The following is an 18,251-nucleotide window of genomic DNA, read 5'->3' on the forward strand; positions in this document are numbered from 1 at the left end:
CCCCACCGAGACCAGGAAGACGGTCACCCAGGCCCTCGTCACCAGCCGTCTGGACTACGGCAACGCCCTCTATGCCGGAACCACCGCCAAGCTCCAGAAGAGACTCCAGCGGATCCAGAACGCCTCAGCGCGACTCATCCTCGACATCCCCAGACACAGCCACATCTCCAGACACCTGAGAGACCTGCACTGGCTCCCGGTCAACAAGAGAATTACCTTCCGGCTCCTCACCCACGCACACAAAGCCCTACACAACCAAGGCCCGAGTTACCTCAACAGCCGCCTCCACTTCTACGCTCCCAAACGCCATCTCCGATCGACCAGTCATGCCCTCGCCGCCGTCCCCCGCATCCGAAGAGCGACAACAGGAGGAAGGTCCTTCTCCCACCTGGCCGCCAAGACCTGGAACTCCCTCCCTCCCGAACTACGCCTGACCCAAGACCACCTCTCCTTCAGGAAGAAGCTCAAGACCTGGCTGTTCGAGCAGTAGCGGACCCCCCCCCCCAAGCGCCTTGAGACCCTCCGGGTGAGTAGTGCGCGTTATAAATGCCTTTGATTGATTGATTGATTGATTGATTGATTTCAGTTCTCGATGATGACGGTACCAATATACATTAGTCCCACACTGACGTGCCATCAGATTAATCAACTGAGATTCTAAATGATCATCTCTCTGATGCACTTTAACCCTAAAATCCTTTGCAGTTACATTTTAAAGATGCATTCCAGTTTTTAAAATGTGATTTAGTGAATATGAAAGTCCAGACAAGTCACTTTCAAACAGAAGATGAAACATATAACGGATACATTGTCGAAATCTTGGATCTTCTGCATATAATCTCGTTCTCCGATATTCAGATGCAGGAATCTGCACAGGACGTTCATCATATCGTCCACCTTTTCCTGTTGGAAACAACTGCGGGAAACAACAAGCTTCCAAGCTCTCTTCCCATACACTCATGGGACTTCCTCTTGCTTCTTTCATCTGGAACAACTCAATCGTATTCCCCATCACCTCTTTGGAATGAAGTGGATGTACTCTGTAATGTTCATAGATTTCTTCACATCTGGACATGTCCACTTTTTCAATTTGTCCACTTAATGTTTCAGTATCTTCTGCTAAATCTATTTCTTCTTCTCCTACAAACACATTTCTATAGTACACATTATTTTTCATCAGATACAATGATGCCTTTTGCCCTTTTCTAACATCCACTAACTCTTGCCAGATTTTCTTATTCTTAGTAGGAACACCATTCACTAGAATGACTAGTGGTTCATTTTCTGCATGGTCTACACCAATAGTTTCAATGTTTTTCTTTAACCCCTTCGCTGCTAGGCCTTTTCCCCTCCTGTGCTAAGCCTTTTTTGGGCTATTTGAGGTAGTGCGCGCTTAGGCCCCTGTAACTTTTTGACCACATTAGGTATCCACGCCAAATTTGCGTCCTTTTCTTCCAACATCTTGGGGATTCTAAAGGTACCCAGGGTTTGTGGATTCTCCTAGAGGGTTCCCAGAAATTAGTCAAAATACAGCAATTTTTTTTTTTTTGTGAAAAATGTGAAAAACGGGCTGCAAATGAAAGCTTCTGGGTTTTTCTCTGCAAATGGTATCAAAAAAGGGTTTGTGGGGCTGAAATCACCATTTCTCCAGCTTTTAGGGAATGACAGAATTTTGTTAGAAAACCAACATTTTTTACACAGTTTTGGCATTTTTCTGGGACATACCCTATTTTTGCTATTTTTTGTGCTTTCAACCTCCTTCCAGTTAACGGTAGAAATGGGTACAAAAACAATAATGGATCCTGGAACGCTATACATTTTTGAAAAGTAGACTAAATTCTGAATTCAGCAAGGGGTCATTTGTGTAGATCCATCAAGGTTTCTTTATAGAAATTTACAGGCAAATATAGGAAAAATTAAAAATTTGTTGAAAAAAGCAGCCTTTTGAGTCAACGTTTTCACCTGTAACTTCTTCGAATTATGACATCTCTTTGAAAGCAATGTACCGTTACATCCGGTAGACCTTCCTGGTTGTGGGGACATATAGGACTTGTAGGTTCACCAAGAGCCCAACGAACCCAGAGTAGAAAAATGAGCAGCATTTTGTAATGTTTTTTTTTTTGGTCCGGTTATATAGCAATTATTGTGGGAAAATGTATACATGGAAAAATCAGTATGAAAGTCACCTATGTATTTCTGAAATGGGAACAAATTACAGAGTTTAGAAACAGTGCATATTTGCACATTTTCGAAATTGGGAATACTCATATTTGCATGACAATTATTGGTCATTTTTCAAAATGACTTTTTTTTTACACAATGTCTTTCATTTGGAAGGGAGAAATGCATCAAAAATCAATAGGTAATAACAGTTGCTTTACAAATATGAACTGCCCTAAGTCTCCCGATAAAAATGGTACCTCACTTGTGTGGGTAGGCATAGTGCCCACGACAGGAAGTGGCTCAAAACCTAAGGTGAACACACCACATTTTCACACTGAAAATTTACACTTTTTTTTGCGAAGAGTCTAGCTGTAGTTTTTGAACCCTAGCCCTGCCGGCACCTAGGGAAACCTAGCAAACCTATACATTTTTGAAAACTAGACACCCAGGGGAATCCAGGATGGGGTGACTTGATTGCCTCCCACCATGGTCTGTTACCCAGAATCCCTTGCAAACGTAAAAAATTGACAAAAAAAACACATTTTCCCCACATTTCTGTGATGGAAAGTTCTGGAATCTGCGTGGATCCACAAATTTCCACCCACCCCGTGTTCCCCAAAGTCCTACAAGAAAGATGGTACCTCACTTGTGCGGGTCGGCCTAGTGCCCGCGACAGGAAACGGCGCAAAACGCAACGTGGTTTTGCAGTGAAAAATGACCCTTTTTTTGGCAAAGTGACTAGCTGTAGATTTTGAACCCTAGCCCTGCCGGCACCTAGGGAAACCTAGCAAACCTATACATTTTTGAAAACTAGACACCCAGGGGAATCCAGGATGGGGTGACTTGACTGCCTCCCACCATGGTCTGTTACCCAGAATCCCTTGCAAACGTAAAAAATTGACAAAAAAAACACATTTTCCCCACATTTCTGTGATGGAAAGTTCTGGAATCTGCGTGGATCCACAAATTTCCACCCACCCCGCGTTCCCCAAAGTCCTACGAGAAAAATGGTACCTCACTTGTGCGGGTCGGCCTAGTGCCTGCGACAGGAAACGGCGCAAAACGCAACGTGGTTTTGCAGTGAAAAATGACCCTTTTTTTGGCAAAGTGACTAGCTGTAGATTTTGAACCCTAGCCCTGCAAGCACCTAGGGAAAACTAGCAAACCTATACATTTTTGAAAACTAGACACCCAGGGAAATCCAGGATGGGGTGACTTGACTGCCTCCCACCATGGTCTGTTACCCAGAATCCCTTGCAAACGTAAAAAATTGACAAAACAAACACATTTTCCCCACATTTCTGTGATGGAAAGTTCTGGAATCTGCGTGGATCCACAAATTTCCACCCACCCAGCGTTCCCCAAAGTCCTACGAGAAAAATGGTACCTCACTTGTGCGGGTCGGCATAGTGCCCGCGACAGGAAACGGTGCAAAACGCAACGTGGTTTTGCAGTGCAAAATGACCCTTTTTTTGGCAAAGTGACTAGCTGTAGATTTTGAACCCTAGCCCTGCCGGCACCTAGGGAAACCTAGCAAACCTATACATTTTTGAAAACTAGACACCCAGGGGAATCCAGGATGGGGTGGCTTGACAGCCTCCCACCATGGTCTGTTACCCAGAATCCCTTGCAAACGTAAAAAATTGACAAAAAAAACACATTTTCCCCACATTTCATGTGATGGAAAGTTCTGGAATCTGCGTGGATCCACAAATTTCCACCCACCCCGCGTTCCCCAAAGTCCTACGATAAAAATGGTACCTCACTTGTGCGGGTCGGCCTAGTGCCCGCGACAGGAAACGGCGCAAAACGCAACGTGGTTTTGAAGTGAAAAATGACCCTTTTTTTGGCAAAGTGACTAGCTGTAGATTTTGAACCCTAGCCCTGCCGGCACCTAGGGAAACCTAGCAAACCTATACATTTTTGAAAACTAGACACCCAGGGGAATCCAGGATGGGGTGACTTGACTGCCTCCCACCATGGTCTGTTACCCAGAATCCCTTGCAAACGTAAAAAATTGACAAAAAAAACACATTTTCCCCACATTTCTGTGATGGAAAGTTCTGGAATCTGCGTGGATCCACAAATTTCCACCCACCCCGCGTTCCCCAAAGTCCTACGAGAAAAATGGTACCTCACTTGTGCGGGTCGGCATAGTGCCCGCGACAGGAAACGGCGCAAAACGCAACGTGGTTTTGCAGCGAAAAATGACCCTTTTTTTGGCAAAGTGACTAGCTGTAGATTTTGAACCCTAGCCCTGCCGGCATCTAGGGAAACTTTGCAAACCTATACATTTTTGAAAACTAGACACCCAGGGGAATCCAGGATGGGGTGACTTGACTGCCTCCCACCATGGTCTGTTACCCAGAATCCCTTGCAAACGTAAAAAATTGACAAAAAAAACACATTTTCCCCACATTTCTGGGATGGAAAGTTCTGGAATCTGCGTGGATCCACAAATTTCCACCCACCCCGCGTTCCCCAAAGTCCTACGAGAAAAATGGTACCTCACTTGTGCGGGTCGGCCTAGTGCCCGCGACAGGAAACGGTGCAAAACGCAACGTGGTTTTGCAGCGAAAAATGACCCTTTTTTTGGCAAAGTGACTAGCTGTAGATTTTGAACGCTAGCCCTGCCGGCACCTAGGGAAACCTAGCAAACCTATACATTTTTGAAAACTAGACACCCAGGGGAATCCAGGATGGGGTGACTTGATTGCCTCCCACCATGGTCTGTTACCCAGAATCCCTTGCAAACGTAAAAAATTGACAAAAAAAACACATTTTCCCCACATTTCTGTGATGGAAAGTTCTGGAATCTGCGTGGATCCACAAATTTCCACCCACCCCGCGTTCCCCAAAGTCCTACGAGAAAAATGGTCCCTCACTTGTGCGGGTCGGCCTAGTGCCCGGGACAGGAAACGGCGCAAAACGCAACGTGGTTTTGCAGTGAAAATTGACCCTTTTTTTGGCAAAGTGACTAGCTGTAGATTTTGTACCCTAGCCCTGCCGGCACCTAGGGAAACCTAGCAAACCTATACATTTTTCAAAACTAGACACCCAGGGGAATCCAGGATGGGGTGACTTGACTGCCTCCCACCATGGTCTGTTACACAGAATCCCTTGCAAACGTAAAAAATTGACAAAAAAAACACATTTTCCCCACATTTCTGTGATGGAAAGTTCTGGAATCTGCGTGGATCCACAAATTTCCACCCACCCCGCGTTCCCCAAAGTCCTACGAGAAAAATGGTACCTCACTTGTGCGGGTCGGCCTAGTGCCCGCAACAGGAAACGGCGCAAAACGCAACGTGGTTTTGCAGTGAAAAATGACCCTTTTTTTGGCAAAGTGACTAGCTGTAGATTTTGTACCCTAGCCCTGCCGGCACTTAGGGAAACCTAGCAAACCTATACATTTTTGAAAACTAGACACCCAGGGGAATCCAGGATGGGGTGACTTGGCTGCCTCCCACCATGGTCTTTTACCCAGAATCCCTTGCAAACGTAAAAAATTGACAAAAAAAACACATTTTCCCCACATTTCTGTGATGGAAAGTTCTGGAATCTGCGTGGATCCACAAATTTCCACCCACCCCGCGTTCCCCAAAGTCCTACGAGAAAAATGGTACCTCACTTGTGCGGGTCGGCCTAGTGCCCGCGACAGGAAACGGCGCAAAACGCAACGTGGTTTTGCAGTGAAAAATGACCCTTTTTTTGGCAAAGTGACTAGCTGTAGATTTTGTACCCTAGCCCTGCCGGCACGTAGGGAAACCTAGCAAACCTATACATTTTTGAAAACTAGACACCCAGGGGAATCCAGGATGGGGTGACTTGGCTGCCTCCCACCATGGTCTGTTACCCAGAATCCCTTGCAAACGTAAAAAATTGACAAAAAAAACACATTTTCCCCACATTTCTGTGATGGAAAGTTCTGGAATCTGCGTGGATCCACAAATTTCCACCCACCCCGCATTCCCCAAAGTCCTACGAGAAAAATGGTACCTCACTTGTGCGGGTCGGCCTAGTGCCCGCAACAGGAAACTGCGCAAAACGCAACGTGGTTTTGCAGCGAAAAATGACCCTTTTTTTGGCAAAGTGACTAGCTGTAGATTTTGAACCCTAGCCCTGCCGGCACCTAGGGAAACCTAGCAAACCTATACATTTTTGAAAACTAGACACCCAGGGGAATCCAGGATGGGGTGACTTGACTGCCTCCCACCATGGTCTGTTACCCAGAATCCCTTGCAAACGTAAAAAATTGACAAAAAAACACATTTTCCCCACATTTCTGTGGTGGAAAGTTCTGGAATCTGCGTGGATCCACAAATTTCCACCCACCCCGCGTTCCCCAAAGTCCTACGAGAAAAATGGTACCTCACTTGTGCGGGTCGGCCTAGTGCCCGCGACAGGAAACGGCGCAAAACGCAACGTGGTTTTGCAGCGAAAAATGACCCTTTTTTTGGCAAAGTGACTAGCTGTAGATTTTGTACCCTAGCCCTGCCGGCACCTAGGGAAACCTAGCAAACCTATACATTTTTCAAAACTAGACACCCAGGGGAATCCAGGATGGGGTGACTTGACTGCCTCCAACCATGGTCTGTTACCCAGAATCCCTTGCAAACGTAAAAAATTGACAAAAAAAACACATTTTCCCCACATTTCTGTGATGGAAAGTTCTGGAATCTGCGTGGATCCACAAATTTCCACCCACCCCGCGTTCCCCAAAGTCCTACGAGAAAAATGGTACCTCACTTGTGCGGGTCGGCCTAGTGCCCGCGACAGGAAACGGCGCAAAACGCAACGTGGTTTTGCAGTGAAAAATGACCCTTTTTTTGGCAAAGTGACTAGCTGTAGATTTTGTACCCTAGCCCTGCCGGCACCTAGGGAAACCTAGCAAACCTATACATTTTTGAAAACTAGACACCCAGGGGAATCCAGGATGGGGTGACTTGACTGCCTCCCACCATGGTCTGTTACCCAGAATCCCTTGCAAACGTAAAAAATTGACAAAAAAACCACATTTTCCCCACATTTCTGTGATGGAAAGTTCTGGAATCTGCGTGGATCCACAAATTTCCACCCACCCCGCGTTCCCCAAAGTCCTACGAGAAAAATGGTACCTCACTTGTGCGGGTCGGCCTAGTGCCCGCGACAGGAAAAGGCGCAAAACGCAACGTGGTATTGCAGTGAAAAATGACCCTTTTTTTGGCAAAGTGACTAGCTGTAGATTTTGTACCCTAGCCCTGCCGGCACCTAGGGAAACCTAGGTGCCGGCAGGGCTAGGGTTCCCCCAGGTCTCCCGGTAAAAATGGTGCCTCACTTGTGTGGGAGGCCCAAGTACCCGCGGCAGGCAAGGGCCCAAAACATAGTGAGGCGACATCAAAATGGCCTATCGCCAAACCACCTGGTTTTGCAAGGGGGGTCACTTTGGTTTTTGGCCCGGTGCGCGGCGGCCATCTAGGGAAACCTAGCAAACCCAGGCATTTTTGAAAACTAGACACCCGGCGGCTTCCAGGGAGGTATGGCTTGCGTGGATCCCCCAACGTTACCTTACCCAGAATCCCCTGCAAACCTCATTTTTTGCTCAAAAAATCACTTTTTTCACACATTTTGGGGTGGGAAAGTAGTGGCATCACCGGGCTCACACAAATTTACCACCACCCAGCGTTCCCCCAGGTCTCCCGGTAAAAATGGTGCCTCACTTGTGTGGGAGGCCCAAGTACCCGCGGCAGGCAAGGGCCCAAAACATAGTGAGGCGACATCAAAATGGCCTATCGCCAAACCACCTGGTTTTGCAAGGGGGGTCACTTTGGTTTTTGGCCCGGTGCGCGGCGGCCATCTAGGGAAAGCTACCAAACCCACGCATTTTTGAAAACTAGACACCCGGCGGCTTCCAGGGAGGCATGGCTTGCGTGGATCCCCCAACGTTTCCTTACCCAGAATCCCCTGCAAACCTCATTTTTTGCTCAAAAAATCACTTTTTTCACACATTTTGGGGTGGGAAAGTAGTGGCATCACCGGGCTCACACAAATTTACCACCACCCAGCGTTCCCCCAGGTCTCCCGGTAAAAATGGTGCCTCACTTGTGTGGGAGGCCCAAGTACCCGCGGCAGGCAAGGGCCCAAAACATAGTGAGGCGACATCAAAATGGCCTATCGCCAAACCACCTGGTTTTGCAAGGGGGGTCACTTTGGTTTTTGGCCCGGTGCGCGGCGGCCATCTAGGGAAACCTAGCAAACCCAGGCATTTTTGAAAACTAGACACCCGGCGGCTTCCAGGGAGGTATGGCTTGTGTGGATCCCCCAACGTTTCCTTGCCCAGAATCCCCTGCAAACCTCATTTTTTGCTCAAAAAATCACTTTTTTCAAACATTTTGGGGTGGGAAAGTAGTGGCATCACCGGGCTCACACAAATTTACCACCACCCAGCGTTCCCCCAGGTCTCCCGGTAAAAATGGTGCCTCACTTGTGTGGGAGGCCCAAGTACCCGCGGCAGGCAAGGGCCCAAAACGTAGTGAGGCGACAACACAATGGCCTATCGCCAAACCACCTGGTTTTGCAAGGGGGGTCACTTTGGTTTTTGGCCCGGTGCGCGGCGGCCATCTAGGGAAACCTAGCAAACCCATGCATTTCTGAAAACTAGACACCCGGCAGCTTCCAGGGAGGTATGGCTTGCGTGGATCCCCCAACGTTTCCTTACCCAGAATCCCCTGCAAACCTAATTTTTTGCTCAAAAAATCACTTTTTTCACACATTTTGGGGTGGGAAAGTAGTGGCATCACCGGGCTCACACAAATTTACCACCACCCAGCGTTCCCCAGGTCTCCCGGTAAAAATGGTGCCTCACTTGTGTGGGAGGCCCAAGTACCTGCGGCAGGCAAGGACAACAAACGTAGTGAGGCGACATTTGGGATAGGCAATGTTGATGTCGCCTCACTACGTTTGTTGTCCTTGCCTGCCGCGGGTACTTGGGCCTCCCACACAAGTGAGGCACCATTTTTACCGGGAAACCTGGGGGAACGCTGGGTGGTGGTAAATTTGTGTGAGCCCGGTGATGCCACTACTTTCCCACCCCAAAATGTGTGAAAAAAGTGATTTTTTGAGCAAACATTGAGGTTTGCAGGGGATTCTGGGTAAGGAAACGTTGGGGGATCCACGCAAGCCATACCTCCCTGGAAGCTGCTGGGTGTCTAGTTTTCAGAAATGCATGGGTTTGCTAGGTTTCCCTATATGGCCGCCGCGCACCGGGCCAAAAACCAAAGTGACCCCCCTTGCAAAACCAGGTGGTTTGGCGATAGGCCATTTTGATGTCGCCTCACTACGTTTTGGGCCCTTGCTTGCCGCGGGTACTTGGGCCTCCCACACAAGTGAGGCACCATTTTTACCGGGAGACCTGGGGGAACGCTGGGTGGTGGTAAATTAGTGTGAGCCCGGTGATGCCACTACTTTCCCACCCCAAAATGTGTGAAAAAAGTGATTTTTTGAGCAAAAAATGAGGTTTGCAGGGGATTCTGGGTAAGGAAACGTTGGGGGATCCACGCAAGCCATACCTCCCTGGAAGCCGCCGGGTGACTAGTTTTCAAAAATGCCTGGGTTTGCTAGGTTTCCCTAGATGGCCGCCGCGCACCGGGCCAAAAACCAAAGTGACCCCCCTTGCAAAACCAGGTGGTTTGGCGATAGGCCATTTTGATGTCGCCTCACTATGTTTTGGGCCCTTGCCTGCCGCGGGTACTTGGGCCTCCCACACAAGTGAGGCACCATTTTTACCGGGAGACCTGGGGGAACGCTGGGTGGTGGTAAATTTGTGTGAGCCCGGTGATGCCACTACTTTCCCACCCCAAAATGTGTGAAAAAAGTGATTTTTTGAGCAAATATTGAGGTTTGCAGGGGATTCTGGGTAAGGAAACGTTGGGGGATCCACGCAAGCCATACCTCCCTGGAAGCTGCCGGGTGTCTAGTTTTCAGAAATGCATGGGTTTGCTAGGTTTCCCTAGATGGCCGCCGCGCACCGGGCCAAAAACCAAAGTGACCCCCCTTGCAAAACCAGGTGGTTTGGCGATAGGCCATTGTGATGTCGCCTCACTACGTTTTGGGCCCTTGCCTGCCGCGGGTACTTGGGCCTCCCACACAAGTGAGGCACCATTTTTACCGGGAGACCTGGGGGAACGCTGGGTGGTGGTAAATTTGTGTGAGCCCAGTGATGCCACTACTTTCCCACCCCAAAATGAGTGAAAAAAGTGATTTTTTGAGCAAAAAATGAGGTTTGCAGGGGATTCTGGGTAAGGAAACGTTGGGGGATCCACGCAAGCCATACCTCCCTGGAAGCCGCCGGGTGTCTAGTTTTCAAAAATGCCTGGGTTTGCTAGGTTTCCCTAGATGGCCGCCGCGCACCGGGCCAAAAACCAAAGTGACCCCCCTTGCAAAACCAGGTGGTTTGGCGATAGGCCATTTTGATGTCGCCTCACTACGTTTTGGGCCCTTGCCTGCCGCGGGTACTTGGGCCTCCCACACAAGTGAGGCACCATTTTTACCGGGAGACCTGGGGGAACGCTGGGTGGTGGTAAATTTGTGTGAGCCCGGTGATGCCACTACTTTCCCACCCCAAAATGTGTGAAAAAAGTGATTTTTTGAGCAAAAAATGAGGTTTGCCGGGGATTCTGGGTAAGGAAACGTTGGGGGATCCACGCAAGCCATACCTCCCTGGAAGCCGCCGGGTGTCTAGTTTTCAAAAATGCCTGGGTTTGGTAGGTTTCCCTAGATGGCCGCCGCGCACCAGGCCAAAAACCAAAGTGACCCCCCTTGCAAAACCAGGTGGTTTGGCGATAGGCCATCTTGATGTCGCCTCACTACGTTTGTTGTCCTTGCCTGCCGCGGGTACTTGGGCCTCCCACACAAGTGAGGCACCATTTTTACCGGGAGACCTGGGGGAACGCTGGGTGGTGGTAAATTTGTGTGAGCCCGGTGATGCCACTACTTTCCCACCCCAAAATGTGTGAAAAAAGTGATTTTTTGAGCAAACATTGAGGTTTGCAGGGGATTCTGGGTAAGGAAACGTTGGGGGATCCATGCAAGCCATACCTCCCTGGAAGCTGCCGGGTGTCTAGTTTTCAGAAATGCATGGGTTTGCTAGGTTTCCCTAGATGGCCGCCGCGCACCGGGCCAAAAACCAAAGTGACCCCCCTTGCAAAACCAGGTGGTTTGGCGATAGGCCATTTTGATGTCGCCACACTACGTTTTGGGCCCTTGCCTGCCGCGGGTACTTGGGCCTCCCACACAAGTGAGGCACCATTTTTACCGGGAGACCTGGGGGAACGCTGGGTGGTGGTAAATTTGTGTGAGCCCGGTGATGCCACTACTTTCCCACCTCAAAATGAGTGAAAAAAGTGATTTTTTGAGCAAAAAATGAGGTTTGCAGGGGATTCTGGGTAAGGAAACGTTGGGGAATCCACGCAAGCCATACCTCCCTGGAAGCCGCTGGGTGTCTAGTTTTCAAAAATGCCTGGGTTTGGTAGGTTTCCCTAGATGGCCGCCGCGCACCAGGCCAAAGACCAAAGTGACCCCCCTTGCAAAACCAGGTGGTTTGGCGATAGGCCATCTTGATGTCGCCTCACTACGTTTGTTGTCCTTGCCTGCCGCGGGTACTTGGGCCTCCCACACAAGTGAGGCACCATTTTTACCGGGAGACCTGGGGGAACGCTGGGTGGTGGTAAATGTGTGTGAGCCCGGTGATGCCACTACTTTCCCACCCCAAAATGTGTGAAAAAAGTGATTTTTTGGACAAAAATTTAGGTTTGCAGGGGATTCTGGGTAAGGAAACGTTGGGGGATCCACGCAAGCCATACCTCCCTGGAAGCCGCCGGGTGTCTAGTTTTCAGAAATGCGTGGGTTTGAAAGGTTTCCCTAGATGGCCGCCGAGCCCTGGGCAAAAAACCAAAGTAACCCCCCTTGCAAAACCAGATTAACTATTGTTACTACAGCGTGAGAATTTAGGAATAATACTGCAAAGAAAATGTGGCAGACAGTTTGAGGTTTACAGGACAATGGGGATAAAAAATATTTTTCAAATCACTAGATAGACATCACCATGAACTCCCAAGGGTTTTCGACAATATCTACAGTTGGTGGGTTATTCTTACATGGAAAGTGTACCTTGGCAGAGAAACTAAAGACAAAGATTCCTGCACAACCATCTATTCCTCAAACACACACACATACTGGTTGGATTTGGCACGAGGGCGAGTCATGGTTCAGTGTATTAAATTTTATTAACAAGAGATTTCACAAAAATGAAATGCACTGTCAATAATTAAATTCACAAAAAACCAAACCAATGACTCGCAGCTCGTGAGCTGTAAAGCCACGTCAAGGCACCAACCACTTTACAGGCCATTCACACACCTTTCATACGTGATACAAACAAGACCATTCGCACCACCAGGTACAAAAGCAACACAGTACAAAAATCACCAAAAAGGGACAAGGTACACCCTGCTTCAGAAAGACAAATATTACTGCACAGCCATCTAACCCGCAAGCACACACACATACTGGTTGGATTTGGCACGAGGGTGAGTGATGGTTCAGTAGATAAAATTGTATTAGCAAGTGATTTCACAAAACATGAAATGCACTGGTAATAATTGAAAGGGCAAGAAACTGAACCATTGACTCACAGCTCGTGAGCTGTAAAGCCACGACAAGGCACCAACCTCTTTACAGGCCATTCATACACCTTTCATACGTGTGAGACATACAAAACCATTCACACCGCCAGCCGCGGGCCCATCACATAACAAAACTCACACCAGCACACAGCGCCATTCAAGGGCCCATCACTTTCACACGCCCACAATCCAGACACAGCAACTACACAGGCTGAAGGATTGCGTGGAGTGGCACTCAGCTAGCAGTGTGTGTAGTGACCAGCAGAAAGTCACTACTCACACACAGCCAGCCAAGCACCAGTCGACACACACCGCTAGCCAAACGCCAGCCCACGCACACCGCTAGCCAAGCGCCAGTCCAGGCACACCGCCATCCAATCGCCAGTCCAGGCACACCGGCAGCCAATCGCCAATCCACCTACACCGCCAGCCAAGCTCCAGTCCACGGACACCACCAGCCAAGCACCAGTCAGCGCACACCACCAGTCCACGCACACCGCCAGCCAAGTACCAGTCCACGCACACCGCCAGCCAAGCACCATTCCACGCACACCGCCAGCCAAGCTCCAGTCCACGCACACCACCAGACAAGCTCCAGTCCACGGACACCACCAGCCAAGCTCCAGTCCACGGACTCCACCAGCCAAACACCAATCCGCACACACCACCAGTCCACACACACCGCCAGCCAAGTACCAGTCCACGCACACCGCCAGCCAAGCACCATTCCACGCACACCACCAGCCACGCACCAATCCACGCACACCGCCAGTCCATGCACACCGCCAGTCCACGCACACTGTCAGCCAAGCACCATTCCACGCACACCACCAACCAAGTGCCAGTCCACACACACCAACAGCCAAGTGCAAGCCTACACACACCGCCATCACATTTTGGATTTTTTTATAAAAAAAAAAAAAATTGCAAATAGATACAAATCTTCTAACAGAACATCAGCAACTAAATACATTGCACTAACACCAACCTTGAAACAGAATCATATTTTCCAAAGAATAAAGACCAGCCAGTTCACTTTACCACTCATGAATGTTCCCAAAAGTTTTTTCGCGTGTGGTACGCTCTGAAACAAGCAGGGAGACACAGTGCAGGATGAGAGGGACAATCGGGGCAGTACATACGACTCTCCTTCCGCAAACCTCTTCGCCAACAGACTCTACATCTCCTACTGGGAAAATCTTTTGCGGGTGTGGGAGGAATGTGATCTGGAAAGTGGCGTTCTTTCAATCTAGCAACATCCTCCACCAGTCCAACTCTAGGAACACTTGCCTGTTCCACTACAACAAGGCTGCCTATTACAGACTCCTGAAACTTAGCAAAAGTCATCTTTGACTCAGGGCAAGAACCCTGGAACACAACAAAAGCATTAAACATTGCCAAGTGGAAAAGATGGATAGCCAACTTCTTGTACCAAATGTAAGCCTTACGAAGAGCAGCGTAAGGTTCCAACCTCTGATCTACTCTGTCAACACCACCCATGTGCCTATTATAGTCTAAAACGCACACAGGTTTGCGCACTTCAGCGACCTGACCCCAAACAGTCACAGGTGCAGTGCTTTCATCATGGATGGAAGTCAGCATGTAGACATCTCTCCTGTCTGTAAACTTCACAGCAAGAAGCTCCTGGCAACGCAACGCACTGCACTGTCCCCGCACAAGCTTTTGACAAACAAGTTCTTTTGGAAAACCTTTACGGTTACAGCGGATTGTGCCACAAGCAAAAGTGTCCACTTTGGCCAATTCCCTGAACAACCGCACACCAGTGTAGAAGTTATCTACATATAAATGGTGGCCTTTGTTAAAAAATCCTCTACCAAGTTCCCAAACAATTTTCTCAGTCACTCCAAAAGTGGACGGACAACCAGGGAGGTTAAACCTAGATTCCTTACCGGTGTACACCCTGGAATTAGAGACATATCCAGTCCTACTGTCACACAGCATATACAGCTTTATCCCATAGCGTGCCCTCTTACTAGGAATGTATTGCCTAAAAACCAAGCGGCCCTTGAACAACACCAAAGACTCATCCACTGCAATTTCTCTACCAGGGGCATAAATCTCAGAAAATCGATCAACAAAGTGATCAAGGACAGGCCTAATCTTAAAAAGACGGTCACAATCAGGGTGATCTTGTGGCAACGCTAAACCATTATCAACAAAGTGCATCATCCGAAGCAGAAGCAAATACCTGTCACGACTCATGACTGCCGGAAAAATAGACGTTGCCATCAAGGGACTGCTAGACCAATATGAAGCCAATGATGGCTTCCTTAGCAAGCCCATCAAAAAAGTTAAACCCAAGAACTTCTTCATCTCTTCAACATTTGTGGGAGTCCACCGGGTAGCTCTAGAGTGTGGCTTAAGACTGGCACTGTTGTCCCTCAAAAACTGTTCGGCATACAAATTAGTCTGCTCAACAATCTCTGCCAAAAACACATCGTCCATAAACAACTGAAAAAAATTTACAGGCAAAAAGTTCTCAGTATTCACTCTAGACCCTGGAACACCAGTAAACTCTGGAAATTCCGGCTGCACCATGCCAGGGGCAACCCAGAGGTCATCACTTTCAACGGGAAGACTTGCAGCCCCAGCCTGCAGCCCAGATGCCTCTTGCCGCACTACACCAACGGGAAGCCTTGCAGCCCCAGCCTGCAGCCCAGATGTCTCTTGCCGCACTACACCAACGGGAAGCCTTGCAGCCGCAGGCTGCAGCCCAGATGCCTCTTGCCGCACTATCGGCACATCAGTCTCCTCCTCTAACACAGGCACTTCAACCAACAATGTGCAAACCAAGTAAGTAAAGAAATGTGTACCTTTTATCACAAAGATCAATGTACTCAAAAACTATACAATCCAATTACAAGAGACAGCTGCACTCACCAGAAACAAACTCTGCAGTGACACAGCAAAGACCAACGATATCAAACTAGAAAGAAGAAAAAAAAACAAATTACTCACAAGACAACAAAATACACATCGAGCACCAATGCAAAAAGTTTTTGACACTCAAAAACCCAACATACTGCTAGTATTACACCATTTGCAAATAAAAAACAGGCAGAGAAATCAAACACATTTGCATTGTACAAAAAAACAGTCTCTTACCAAACTACACAAACAGCAGAACCACCAGTACCAAAACGTCAACGGGAGAAGAAGAAAAGCCTTCACCTAGAACAAAAAAGTAAACAAAAAAAAACATTACAATTGGAAATCACAAAAAATATAACAATAAACATTATAACATGCCATGTCACTACCCAAATGGTCAATCGGGTTGTGTGCCAGGTGGGGCAGAAAACAGCAGGAAAAAAAAGGCTACTCAGTCCCGGGGCGGGTGAGCCAAATACATATAACAAATTGCACCCTGGAAGCGAGGGGTCACTTCTATTTCTAATTGAACTAATTCCCTGGTGTCTAGTGGGCTTTTCTGCCCCCAATGGGAGCAGAAACGGCAAAAAAATAAAACCGATCTGCCCCCAGAGGGGGCAGAAAAGTCTTCAAAAAATTTAGGGGCCCAAGGAAGCGACCCTTGCCCAAGGGGTCGCTTCCTACAATAATATTTATATCCCTGGTGTCTAGTGGGCTTTTCTGCCCCCCCTGGGGGCAGAAACGGGCAGAAAGAAGACCGATCTGCCCCCAGGGGGGGCAGAAAAGTCTTCGAATTATTGGGCCCCCCAAGGAAGCGACCCTTGCCTAAGGGGTCGCTTCCTACATAGCATAAACGACATCCCTGGTGTCTAGTGTGCTTTTCTGCCCCCCCTGGGGGCAGAAACGCGCAGAAAGCAAACCGATCTGCCCCCAGGGGGGGCAGAAAAGACTTCGAAAAATTTTGCCCCCCAGGAAGCGACCCTTGCCTAAGGGGTCGCTTCCCAAACTCAAATAAACAAATCCCTGGTGTCTAGTGGGGCATCCCTACTCCACGATCGCGACGCTGTGCGCGATCGTGGAGCAGGAATGCCCAGTATTGAGACATCGGGGGAGAGGAAATACTCTTTCCTCTCCCCCGATGCCTCAATACAAAAGAAATCACCCCCGCGGCCCCCACCGGACAAGGGAACCTACCTCTTGCTGCCTTGGACGCGCTGGAAGAAATGGATTCCAGCGCGTCCAACGCTTCCTGATGACGCCGGCGCGCGCTGTGCACGCTGACGTCATCAGAAAGCGTGGGGGGGCTCGGGGGGGCTCGGGGGTGGCAGCGGAAGCTCTTCCGCTGCCACCCCCGTAAAGGGGGGCAAGATCGAGGCACAAGGGGGGGAGAGCCAGCGCTTCCCCCAGGGGCTGTCCTCATGACGGAACGGTTCCGTCATGAGCACAGCCCAACCGATGCTCATGACGGAACCGTTCCGTCATGAGCATCGAAGGGGTTAAATCTACGGTAAATACACAACTCTTCCTTTCAATCCTCTTTGTAACTCTGATGGAGGTAAGTTACCTGTTTTAGGCTCCATACGAACAATAGCCTGAAACCGGTGCACACACTGAATGAGAATAGACTCATACGTATTTAAGCTCTGGAGGAATAGCAACCAACTCTAGATTATTATGAACAGCTCTAGCAGGCATTTTATTCTCATCTAATTTGTTATAACAATATTTGCAAATACGCTGCTCAGATCCCAAATCAAAACAATCCTCTACCAACAATAAGTTGCAAATTCTTTCCACATATCATTATCTTCTATTCACTTTTTAAAAACAGATTGACACTCCTAGTCTGATTTTTATAGTGACTTCGCCGACAACAATACAGAAAAACATTTGGTCTTTCACCTGAAATTACCTTAAACTTTATGATTTGATCTTCATAATTTTTTGTAATCACGGGTTCTACATTCTATTCAACATTTTGTTCTACTAATGTGTCAGTTTCTGCACTCTCTTGCTGAGGACCAAAGTAACAAAACTCAATATCATCACAAACCTTCTTCACATCTGATACTGACCCACGCAAAAGAGCACTGTTCAACTCATTTAACTTTAGTGCTGGACTTTTTGCATAATGCAATCTTCTCACTAACTTCCGCATTTGAGTAAGATGTACTGCCAACATCCTGAAATGGTGAAAAACACTTTGGCAAACTTTCCTAGAAAGACAAGTCAGAGAATGACCTTGCAAACCAGTATTTTTTCTCACTCTGCAAGGATCTAGTCCTTGCAACACCTTACTCTATTGTTTAACACTTTTTTACTATATGCTCGTAAAACGATATAATTTATCAATAGATTCTTGCGTACACTACAAATACTACTGCAATCCCAAGTGTACACAGGGTGTTTAGGACGTCTCCCTAGAACTTCATCAGCTATCACTTCTTCTGCATTTCTTTCAACCATTTTCTCTTTGTCAATTGGACAACCATCTCTAACCTCATAACCTCGACCACTGGTGTTATGTTATGTTAT

This window comes from Triturus cristatus, chromosome 5_2, assembly GCF_964204655.1.
Source record: "Triturus cristatus chromosome 5_2, aTriCri1.1, whole genome shotgun sequence".
In the NCBI taxonomy this organism is placed as follows: Eukaryota; Metazoa; Chordata; class Amphibia; order Caudata; family Salamandridae; genus Triturus; species Triturus cristatus.